This window comes from Mauremys mutica, chromosome 13, assembly GCF_020497125.1.
Source record: "Mauremys mutica isolate MM-2020 ecotype Southern chromosome 13, ASM2049712v1, whole genome shotgun sequence".
Lineage (NCBI taxonomy): Eukaryota > Metazoa > Chordata > Testudines > Geoemydidae > Mauremys > Mauremys mutica.
This window is the reverse complement of record NC_059084.1, coordinates 40,888,573-40,899,887: the sequence shown is the minus strand read 5'-3', so window position 1 is coordinate 40,899,887 and position 11,315 is coordinate 40,888,573. Positions and strand designations below refer to the sequence as shown.

At 42.6% G+C, this 11,315-nt stretch overlaps 1 pseudogene; it reads right to left on the bottom strand.

Annotated features, from left to right (window-relative positions):
* Positions 1-308: 308 nt before the first annotated feature.
* Positions 309-1,250, bottom strand: LOC123347322 (annotated as a pseudogene).
* Between the last annotated feature and the right edge of the window lie 10,065 nt (positions 1,251-11,315).

Sequence of the window (11,315 nt, the reverse complement as noted above, 5' to 3'; positions counted from 1 at the left end):
TTCAGAGGACGTGGGTGAGCTGAGTTCAAATCCCTGCTCTCCCTGTTTTGACCCAGGAAACCCAGAGCTGAGCCCCCACTGCCTTTGGGGGAGAGGGTGGGGCCTTGCAGCAGAGTATAAGTGGGACCACAGCCTGGGTTAGGGGGGGATTAGTCTCCCCTGGCCTATTATATCTGCTGCCCATGGCTTTAATGACCCGGCTATTCTGGGGTCGGTGGGTCTTGCTCTTGTTGTTTGTGAAAAATTTTAGTAGGCTTTAGATTAATCCTGAGGGAGAACAGGCTGAAAAATCTGTTTCCCACTCAACGCTAGCGAGGAACCATTTTGTTCCACATATTTCTCTTCAAGGCCCTTTGGATATCCCTGTTCCCCAGGCTGTAGATAAAAGGGTTCAACATGGCAGGCAAAACATTGTAAAACAGGGAGAGAGGTTTACTGCCATCTGGAAATTCACTGGATCTGGGTTGTAAATAAAGGAGGATGCCAGAACCATAGAATAAAGCCACAACGATGAGGTGGGAGGAACAGGTGGAGAAGGTTTTCCTCTTGCCCTCAGCTGATGGCATCATGAGGATGGTGGCGATAATCCGGATGTAGGACAACAGGATCAGGGCAAAGGGCACCATTCCAAAGAAAGTGACCATGATGTAAGTCAAGATTTCATTCATGGAGGTGTCAGCACAGGCCAGCAGCAGCATAGGGGCCAGGGTCACAGACAAAATGGTTGATCTGTTTGGAGCTACAGAAGGGTAAGATGGATACCAAACTGGTCTTCACTACCTGGGCCGGGATGCCGATAGTCCAGGAAGTGGCTGCCAGCAGAACACACACCTTCTTGTTCATAATCATGTTATAACACAGGGGGTTGCATATTGCCACGTAGCGATCATACGCCATGATGTCCAGAAAGGAAGACTCTGTGCTCCCAAAGCAAAGGAAGAAGCCCATTTTCATTGGCACAGCCGGCAAAGGACATGCGTTTGTCCCCTGAGATGAGGCTCACCAGCATTTTCGGGGACAGTGACTGAGGTGTAACCGACCTCTAAGGGAGACAAATTAGAGAGGAAAAAGTATATGGAGGTATGAAGGGCAGGATCCACCAAAGTTACAAGAATAATGAGGAGGTTTCCCACCACAGTGACCAGATAAATGGCTAACAGTGCCACAAAGAGTAAAATCTGCCTCTCTGGAGAGGCAGAAAATACCAGGAGAAGAAACTCAGTTACCACGGTTTGATTCAAGATAATCATATTTTCATAAGTGTTCAACTGGAAGACAAACAGAGACAGGTATTACATGGTGTATCCACCATCTATAGGTCTCCTATCAACCAAGATTGGATACCTTTCTTCAAAGGTCTGTGGCTCTAGGGAAGCCCAGCAACCCCATAGGCCTGCAAATGGGGTTCTATTCCCTTCTATAGAAAATGTCAAAAATGGTGGTTTGCATTTGCACTGAAACCCAATTTCAAAAGATTGAAATCTTTCATGAAACAGAATCACTTTTCTCCCTCAACTCAATTCATAACTAGAGCTGGCCAAAGTATTTATTCTTAATCACAGTCATTATGAGTGAGCTTGAATGAAGAAGAAATAAAGGACTATGCATCAGACTCCACCCCTTTGGTCAATGATACCTTAGTCACTAATGAGCACCATTGATTTCAAAAGAGAGAATCTGTTACCTTTTCTCTCAGGCTGGGATTTTCAAAGAAACCTAAGAGATTTATGCTTCTTAATTTCAATTAGATTTATGTACTTGAAAATTCCAGTCTCACTGCTGATTTCAATACGACCATTCAAGCAGTGAGATACTAACTCAACATGTATAAGAATGTTGATCTGTGCGATCAAGATTACTTGAGACAAAAATCCCATTCACTTGGATCATTATTTTCTTGAGTCTAATGCTGGAAAGTCATAAATATTTCACACGGAATGTATTCACACTCCATTCCTCAGGGCCTGATTTCATAATCAGATTCATGTGGATTAACCTGTAGTCAATGTGTGAGAACTGAAATCAATGTTTTCTCCCTTTCCCCTATATTTTAGCTGACTTCTCTATTTAGATTAAAAATTCTTTGGAACAGAGACTTTCTTTTATTCTATGTTTATCTAATACCTAGCCCTATAGGGACTCGCAAAAGGAACATGGTAACTACTACTAACAAGAATGTTACTATGCATGGGCATAAAGGAACATCTGCATGAATCTTGTTTCAGAAGCAGGTTATAGCTTCAGTTAGATGCTTTGATTGATGGAAATCATCATGAAACAAATGACCAGTTAATAAAGGTTGTCACAGTTCAGGGCCAGCAGCACCTCTGACCTCTCTCAGCGTCTCCCTGAGTGCAACCTGTTCTGGTGACAGGTCTCTTACCTTCACCTCTCTGGGGTGGAATCCTACAGTTCTCCCACTATCAGACAAGGGTACAGCCCGTTGGGTACCAACTGTGTTTGCCCCACAGACCCAGCGGGATTTGGCTACTGTACAAGGCTTCCCTTTGGGATCTGGGACTAGTGGTGAATCCAGTGACCACAAAACAGCCTTTTCAAAACAAAGTATCGTTTAATCTCAACAGCAGGAATAAAGCATAACAATTAAACAACAGAAGGCCTACATGTACCTGTCTTACTTAAAGTTTATCCAAACACCCATGCTTCTAGGACTGGGATTCAGTCTGCTTTCTCCTTCTTCCTCTGTTTGTCTCTGCCAAGCTCCAAGCCTCTGGTTTTCATCGACTGCAAAGTTGTTTGATTCAGTTTTCCCGCTTGAATCTCTCCCCCCACCCCCATATCAAGCTGGAGGTTCAGACTCAGTCACAGGTAAACATCAAAGGAATTGACACCTAAATTGTCGTGATAAGTATTGGTGAATGGTGCGATCTGAAAATTATACCTTTCTTCCTGCCTATCTGTGGTCCACTTGTGTGAGAGTTAACCTCTTTGTAACAATATAGCAACCAACATCAATACAAACAAACAAACAGATGAACGGAGAATATTGTAAAAATAATATAGACAACTTCCATGTCCCTCACAATGATAATAATTTTATTTACCACTAAAAACTTTGGCAAATATCAACAATGGAAATTTTTACCATTATATATAAAAGAAATGAAAAAAAAATACCAAGCTTTTATTGAATTGATAGTAAGAGATTAATAATTCTAGCAATCAAACACATAGAATTTGCCCATTTTTTAACGTAATGATTAATGATTAACTAGACAGCTAAATAGTCATTATGTCTTAGGGAATTTTCTTTTTCATGCTTTTTCTCCTCATTTTTTGTACTGAAAATAAAAATAAACAAATATTATAATTTTCACCTTTTTAAATAATTTTACATTAATTATCCAGAACATGGCAGCCTATAATTGGAATACTGCAATACTTCTGGCTACTGCTATTAACAAAGTATTTAACACTAACTCCTAGTACTGTATGGTTAGCTTCCCATGCCTCCTTTTCACCTTTGCCATGTTATTGATATTTATATGTATCATGACCACAGCAGTCTCTGGAATCTCTCTAGTCTGTTGACTAGAGCTGGGTGAAAGTTTTCCAACATAACAGTTTTCCATCAAAAAAGGATGATTCAAGTAAATAAAAAAGAGAATGTACCAATGTTGTTGTATTTTGACTGAAACATATAAAAATGTTTAATATAATATAATATAATCATTGAAATGATAAAGTCAAAATAAAGGGCTTCAAACTTTAAAAAATGAAACATATTGACCTGATTGAAATAAAATGTTTTGGTAAGGTTGTTTCAGTATTTCCAAATTGAGGGGATTTTTGGCATGTTGGTTTCATGGGAAATTTCAGAAATGAGCAGCAAAGAGTCCTGTGGCACCTTATAGACTAACAAACGTATTGGAGCATGAGCTTTCGTGGGTGAATACCCACTTCGTCGGATGCATGAGTTTTTCTTCCAGTTCTGGATAAATGAAAGTTTCAAAATGTAGAATTTCCTGTGGAATAGAAATTCCAAGATTTGACCTGCTCTGCTGTCAATTTAATAACAGTCTGCACGCAGAGCCATCCTCCATTTCAAATTAAACAAGCCATGTCAGCAATAGGTAGCATTTTCTGTACGTTTATCTGGAGCCAGATCAAAAACATTCCCAAGGAATTGTGGGTTACAATACATATGTTTATCCAAAGGTCCAGGACCCCTTCTTGGTTATTCACAGCACAAGAAGTAATAGTGCTAGCACTGTAGCATATAGAGGCCTCAATCACCAATCACTTCCCTGTTGTGCTGGGTATTTCACACACATGTAGTAAAGAGACAACAGCTGCCCAATGAATTTACAGGCAGGATGAAACAGGTGGACAAGAAAAGAAAAGAAAAGTTCAGTAACAATGGGTAAAGATAGGAAGAGGTCTGCATCTCCCTCACCCTTTTCCTTTGCAACCCCTCCCAGACACACCAGGTCTTTCACCAGCTAACACACACTAGCTTTATGGGAAAACATAAAATATTCCCAGCCTGTCAATATTTCCTATTCCTTTCTTCCAACTCCTGGATGGACCCACGTCTATACGGCCACACTACACACCCCTCATCAGATCCCTACCCCAATAATTCCACTTCTTTCCAAGCCCCCTTTATTCCCTTCTCTCATTAGCACCTTTGCACCCTTGCCCAGGCTGCCAGGCTGAGATTTTCAAAGCTGCCTGACAGTTTGGGCACCTCATTCCCATTACACTTCACTGGAATGGTACCCAAAGCCATGAGCTGCCTTCCCTGAACCAGTTCTGCACAAACATCTCTCTCCTCCTTCATTTCAGTCTTCAGAAGAATTCCTTATTCTAGAATCCCTCTAGTAATACTTCCAGTCAAAGAAAGAAAGAAAGAAAGAAAGAAAGAAACTAGGATGCCTGTGCTACTAGCCAAGCAATGCTCATTGCCCAGTTGTGTGTGTTCTGTCCCACTCCATCCATCCATTGCCTGTTGTTATCTCCCCAGCATGTTGACTTGCCATGATCACCTGAGTCAATAGGCTCTTAGGAGCAAGACCATGTATTTACGTCCATTATAAGGCACCGTGCACCCCACCTAGCTCTCAATACATGCTTAAAGAACAATGTGAGACAATATCATTATTCGTTCTCTAATAATATCAAGCAAGTCTCTCCCCTGCCTTAAGAACGAAGGGCCATTTCTTCATTAGCTCATCAGGCAGATATACGTATGAGCAAAATGACGTGTCTAGGGATACGAGACTCTACGTATGGTCTCACTGATCTCCACAAACAACTGCAGCCTCCCCAGAGCATTGTCCACCTTGAACACCAGTGTGAATAGCAAGGATTCATGAAGTTTAACATAACCAGCTAATGTTTCAGCACTCAAGTGAGTAACTCTTCCTCTAGCAGTTAGTCGCAGAGTTCTCCTGCCCTCCTGAGCAATGATCACACATTGCCCAAAAGAATAATGGTTGCAGGATTGGGTCCTTAAGGGAATGTCTATATCATAGATGGGAGCTAGCTTGGTTCCAGCTAGGGCACTAAAACTAGCAGTGTGGACATTGCAGAGATGCAGGGTGTGAGCTGTGTTTGAGAGCCAGATCTGCTGCCTGAGATGCAATGTCTACACTGCTAGTTTTTGCTCATCTGTGGCTAGTGTAAGTCTGTGTGCTCAGGCTGGGGGGCTCACATCCACCTGCAGTGTAGATCTAGCCCTAAGGGTCTTCTTCAATCCACTGAGTTTTGCTTGGAAAAGTGGCCTCCTCCTGAAGCCCTTACTCACACAGCTAGTAGATACTCATGCAAGTGCTCATAGCAAAGCCAGCATGGTCACTAGACTGAGTTATGGTTACTCATGTAAAGGTGGCAGGATCAGGCCCAAAGAGTGAAGAATCGGGCCCAGGTCAATTACACAGAATAAATTTGAAGCTAAATCCTGGTTATGAAGCCAGCAGGAGCTGTGTGTGCTCAGCACCTCTCAGGAATGGGCGAACAAAGCTTGTGTTGAGTCTATGCATAAACTACTCCCTGAATTAATGTAATCTGGAGCTCTGCATTGGGCCAGTTTGTCATCCACAAAGGACCACATTAAATAGTTTGAAAACTGTGTGATTCATGCAAGACTTTTGTATCTAAGTGGTCAAGTTCCCATGGGCTGTGAGTGCCAGCACATGGGAAACAATGCATTCTCAGTCTTTTAAAATCTTCCAGTCCAGACTGGCTGCCTTTCAAACATAAGTTATTGGGATCAATCAATACAGGGGTACCCAGATGAAATTATCCATCCTTTGCTATTCAAGAGGTCAGGCTAGCTGATCTAATGGGTCTTTCTGGCCATCAAATCTATTAATCTATTAAAAAAACAGGAATAACTAAAATCTTTGGCGATTATTTCCAAAAGTTGTTTCCGGATTTGGGCCTAAATTCCGGCATTGCTGACCACTCCGAGATCATACTAAAGCCAACAGGAGCTGAAGCTTCTCAGAAGTTCCAAAAATAATTCAAGCCCGATGGCCAAAATCGTGCAGCCTGTCCACTAATTTGGGGTGCCTCCATTTTTGGTGCCCAGTTTGTGAGACTGAAGACCTGGGTTTTCTGATTTGCTGAGCACTCTGAGCTTGCATGGATTGTAGGTGCGCAGCAATTTTGGAAAGAAAGGCCATATTGGTTGATGTTAAATTGAGGCACCCAAAGTTAGTGGATATTTAACAAAATTTGGCTTGCAAAGACCCATCACCTGCAGGGTCCAACTTTTGGTAGAATCAGACCATTAGCACAATGTCCTTGTGTTGTTACTTAGGACCCTAGTCATTTCTTCATCCTTACTTTTGTCATGTGAGTTGTACCATTGGAGCCAATCATAGAACCATAGGGTTGGAAGGGACCACAACCCCTTCCAAGATGCAGAATTTGTTGTGTCTAAACCATCCAAGACAGATGGCTATCCAGCCTCCTTTTGAAAACCTTCAGTGAAGGAGTTTCCACAACTTCCGGAGGCATCTGTTCTATTGTCCTATGAATAGTGATCTGCAAAATCCATAGATTAAGAGATTTCAAAAGCAGTAGGGACCACTGTGGTCATCTGGTCTGAACTCCCACATAACACACGGCAGAGAATCCACCCAGTGTTTCCTGCTTCTAGCCCAGCAAATTAGAATTGAATTTGAATGCATCATTCAGAAAGGCATCTGTTCTTTGTATAGGCTGGGATTTTGAAAATTCCTGAGGGACTGGGTTGCCTAACTAATTTAGATTCCAAGACTCCAAGATACGAAGTATGCAACATTTCTCTTGTCAAGTCCTTGCTCAGGAAAATAGTTCTATTGTATATGGTTCTGTAACCAGGACTGAATTAAGGCAGGATCCAGGGAGCAGCCCTTAGGCTGGAAGGTTACCTGTTCTTTATGGCCCCAATTCAGCAAAGTATCTAAACTTATGCCTAGTTTTTAAGGATGTTTGTTGTCCCATGGAACTCTGGGAATTCTCTTGTGCTTAAAGTTAAGCATGCCCTCAAGTACTTTGTGGAATAGTTGTATAAACTTCTCAGATGCCGAGGGAACTTTTACCCTGAAAACTTAGGCACTTGCAGAGTGAGGCAACAGCCAAGCAGGGGGTTTGTGGATCACGGTGGAGCCTAAAACTGGGCCTTAAGTGCTGAAAGCTTGGGTTTAGGTGCCTAAATACCTTTGTGGCTCTGTACCCCAGGCCTCACTTACTACTGTGTTGTCACTCAGTGAGCACTGTGGTGGGTTCCTTAGATTGTCAGCCATGAGCAGTGGAGCTCTGCCACCCTCAGTGCTACCACAGCCACACCTACTGGACCCTAGTTCCTGTGTTTGGTGGCAATGTTTTTGTTTTATTATGCCTCATTCAGGTTCTGGGGCATCTGAGGCGGCACATACCACCTCCTCAGCTGCCGCAAAACCTGCATAGGGAACATCAAAAGCATCTTCTAACAGATGCTTTGGCTTTTCCCTAGGAGGGTTGGGTCCCAGGAGGGGAGGCACGGCCTGGCTTCTGCCAGCCCAGGGCTCCTGGTGGGAGGTGGGTGCTCAGAGCTTCGGCCAGCCGGGGACTCCTCCGGCTGAGGTGGGGAATGCTCAGGATTTCGGTCAACCTGGGGCTCCTCCAGCCAAGATGGGGGTTACTCAGGGCTTTGGCCAGCCAGGGGCCCGTGCAGCTGGGGGAGATGAGGTGCTTGTGGCTCCGGCCATGGAGGGCAGGTCCTTTTGTTCTGCCTTTTGCAGTGTCCTAGTCCATGACAGGGCCTCTGTGCACTATGGCAACAGTATTATTTCCAACCCGAGCAGCTAGTCATAGTTCGGGACCCTGGGGGAGTTCCCTGCTGGAAGCAGAAGCCAATGGAGGATGGTGTTCGCTCATATGCAGTCTTGTTTATTTAAAAGGGATGTACCAAGTCCTGCTTCTCCAAACACACGAGGAGATAGGAACAAAAGGAGCAGTTCCTCAGCTCAGGGCCACAAGCCTCTCTATCCAACAGATCCACAAACTCTCCTCAGATTTTGTCAGAGTTTCACTGTGTTCACAGGCTACTGCTTGGCTTTGTTGCCTCTGCCTCTCTCTCTGTTCTTGTCTGGTCTCATTTTCTGTGTGTTCTCTCACAGACCCGGTCACAATACCCATAGACTCTTGAATGCCCACGTGGTGCTACTTTCTGGGCAGAGCTTGTTGGCCTCTTGTCTCTTACAACTACCTTAAATGAAAGGCCCATTGACACACCCATTTGAATGAGGTTTTACTCAACCTGTAACAAGTTTTCACCCAGCTCATAGCAATATAGTAAGAGTAGCCATACATAGCAATATAGTAAGAGTAACCATACTTGCTGTATTGCTGGATGTATCTTTTTGACAGACATAAAATGAAGCCCTCTCATTAATATGCTCAGTAATGGACTAAATACAAACATATAAAGGATTCTTTTTTAATGCTGGTCCCCCAAGGCATGTACTTAATTTAAAAAAATGCTTATAATGCACAACATTTTAATGATTCCCTTTAGAAGAGATTTCACAAGATCACTCAGGGGCGGTTCCTGTCTCCTATAAAGAGAATAGGAAAAGGGTAACATCATTTCTGGTGCTGCTTTTCCAGAATGACACAGGTTCTGGCCAGTGGGCTGGTCTCCTTCCAACCAAACCCTGGATCACTTGAAAAAAGACTTGATGAACTGAAGACAAAGATGAATTGACACTATCCCATCAGCTGCTATCTGCTCCATGACACAAATAAGGATAATAATCCTACATTCCTGGTGCAGGAGAAAGGTAACATTTATGGTATATAAAACTACAATAATTTCCTTCTCCATTCAGGCTTCCACAGTGCACTGTAAATGCATACTGAGATAAAGGGAAAATGTTCAAAAGTGCCTAAGTCCCTTCATCAGGGGGTTCCTAAGTGAATAAGGTGCTTTTGAAAATGGGACTTAGGAGCTTTTAAACATTTTAACCAGAACCCCTTACCACTCTATAGGTGACGGGATGGATCACATGATGATTGCCTTTCTCTTCATTCCTTCCGAAGCACATGGCATTGGCCACCATCAGAAGACAGGATACTGGGCTAGGTGGACCTTTTGGTCTGACCCAGCGTGGTCTTTCTTATGTTCTTAGCCATATATGCAAAAAAAAAAATCAATTGGATAAGACCAAGATTTTCAGACTCGACTCGTGTTTGCAAGCTTCTTTTTTTCAGTGCCCAATAGCAGACGTTTTAAAAGGGCTTGATTTTCAGAAAGTGCTGAGCGCCCACCTTCTGAAAATCACTTGTCACTTGCTACTTGGCATAAATTATTCAGTGAAGAACAGCAACATTTGCTGAAGAATTTTTGTGATCAAAGAGCATCCAACCAGCTCTGTTTGTAACTGTGGTAGTTGCGTTTGCTGTACATCATTGAGAAGTCTTTTTCCAGTTTTCTGCTCTGTGTGGCTCTTTCAGGGAGCAGTTTAGCTAAGAACTGTATGTGGTCCTGTGCATAGTCTTTAAGGAAGCATGGATGCCAGTGATAGAAAAAAACCCTGCTGGACTATTATTTGTCAAATAAATATTTGCCAGGATTTTAAGGGGCCCAATTTGAGACACTTTAAAAGGGCCTAATTTCCAGAAATAGGTGAGAACATATTTTACATCTAAACAGTGAGACCTGGTCTATTGTACCTTTGTATCTAAGCATGTGAGAGGCAGAAAGAAGCAGAAAAAGAGAGAAGCAGGGGTTAGCATAGCCTTGAGATAAAAGCAAGAGACAGAGCTACTTTTGGGCATAGGACCCAATGGAAAGGCAGACTTGGATTGCTGAATGAGGAAAGTTCCCTTTGCACATTCTTTGTAAATAAACAGGATTCCCTACAAACATCTCTGACTTCTATCACAGATCTCTGCTACCTGTGCCAGCCAAGGGACAATGGTATTTAAATTTATTTCCCCATGTTAACTGCTGAAGACTCCCTGTCCCACTCGTGCTAAAGATTTCCCTCTGTTGGGGTGTGACCATATGCCCAGTGAAGACCCTTCATATTGTAAACTGTCCAGGGAAAGGACTTGGTTCATCGCTGTGTCTTGTACTTAATAAATAACAAAAGTGAGGCACAGAGAGGTTAAGAGACATAGTCAAGGTCACCAGCAAGTCAGAGGCAAAAGCCAAAATCGAGACTTTTGATAGGAGAGGTCTATCCTGGCACACAGTTGCATGCTTTTACCTTGACATAGTGCTACCTATCATCAGTTATTATCCACTGTGTCCCGAATGCTCAAGGTTCACAGCAAAGTTTGGGACTGGAGTTGGTCCACAATTTGCTGAATGACCAATTTTCCTCTCAGTTTGCTGATTCAACAAAATGTAAATGTTTCATGGGAACATACCAATTTTGGCACATTTTTTATGACAAATAAGTGAGGTATTTTATTTCTGTAACTTCAAAGCACGTAGATTCGACTATCATCTCAAGTTTAATAGACTAGAATAGAACCGAGTAGAAATGATAAAGTAAAAGATATAATAGGCATCACAGAAACCTGGTGGACTGAGACCAATCAATGGGACACAATCATTCCGGGGTACAAAATATATCGGAAGGACAGAACAGGCCATGCAGGGGGAGGAGTGGCACTATATGTTAAAGAAAGTGTAGATTCAAATGAAGTAAAAATCTTAAGCGAATCCACATGTTCCATAGAGTCTCTATGGATAGAAATTTCATGCTCTAGTAAAAATATAACAGTAGGGATCTATTATCGACCACCTGACCAGGACAGTAATAATGATGATGAAATGCTAAGGGAAATTAGAGAGGCTATCAAAATTAAGA